The sequence below is a fragment of the Octopus sinensis genome, unplaced genomic scaffold, assembly GCF_006345805.1.
Source record: "Octopus sinensis unplaced genomic scaffold, ASM634580v1 Contig17859, whole genome shotgun sequence".
NCBI classification, from domain to species: Eukaryota; Metazoa; Mollusca; class Cephalopoda; order Octopoda; family Octopodidae; genus Octopus; species Octopus sinensis.
Genome location: NW_021835377.1, coordinates 12,501 through 13,856, shown reverse-complemented (window position 1 = coordinate 13,856; position 1,356 = coordinate 12,501).

Here is a 1,356-nt window from a genome sequence, read left to right as displayed (position 1 = left end):
CCCAGGGCCGACCTAATCCTTGTGATTGGATTAGTGGAAGGAAACTGAAAGAATCCCATCGTATATATGTTTAAATGTGTGTGGTGTGTGTGCGTTTGTCGCGCACTCGAAGGGCACACGAATACACGCACGTACTATCACACATACAGATGCAAGTTTTCTTAATAAAATGGAAAGAACTCCCGTTCCATCCCTTACAGTTTCTTTTTTGTTCAACACTATTATACTGCGTGGGTATACACGTATATCTGTATGTGTATGTCTGGGTGAAACAGACTTTCGCGGTTGTGTCACATTAGCCGATGCGACACCTTGGGTATGTGTGGACTGTGCTCACCACGCACAAAAACCCACACTTCTGCACGCATGCACATAGATCATGAAAGCTATTTCATGTTTAAATATGTTGACCTTAAAACCGTGACACTCCAAGAAATTGCATGAGCGTGTGTGGGTCAGCCAATATGTGTGCTTTCATCTCTGTGTCTATTTGCGCGCGCGATTGTGTGTGAGAGTGTTTGCTTACCAACCTCAATGTGCTGGATTAAATCCAACAGCGTGGCACCTTCGGCAAGTGTATTAACTATACCCCCGGGCCGACCAAAATATCGACCAAAGTATTCTGAGTAGGGTTGGTAGTGGGAAACTGAAAGAAGCCCGTCGTATATATGAAAATCGGCGCACGAATGGCTATGTGGTAAGTAGTTTGCTTACGAACCACATGGTTTCAGTTTCATTCCCACTGCCTCTCATCTTGTCCAATTGTCTTCTACAGTAGCCCCGGGTCGACCAAATCCTTGTGATTGGATTTGGTGAAAGGAAACTGAAAGAATCCCGTCGTATATATGTTTATATATATATATATATATATATATATATATATATATATATTTATGTGTGTGTGTGTGTGTGTGTGTGGTGTGTGGTGTGTGTGTGTCTGTCTGTGTTCGCACTCGAATGGCACACGACCATGCACGCACGAACCATCGGACATACAGATGCAAGGTTTCTCAATGAAAGAGAAACACTGGAGCGCCGCCTTTAGTCGAGCAATAGTCTCCGAAGCACTTATTCTTTGTAAACCTAGTATTTATTCTAACTTATTCTCTTTGCCGAACCGCTAAGAATAAATAAACTGTCTACTCGTATCCACCATTTCCAAAACGATTTAACAAAAAAGGAGACAAAAATACAAATGCTTGACTAGATTTGACTGCAAAGCCAGTAACATCTGTGGACTTCCCAAAATCTAAATAAGCTAAGCCATAAACAAAACCTGTAACAAGTTCACTTCTAGTCATAAATATTCCACACCCGAGAGATCTCCGAATGAGGCCAATTATGGGCCGATCCAAG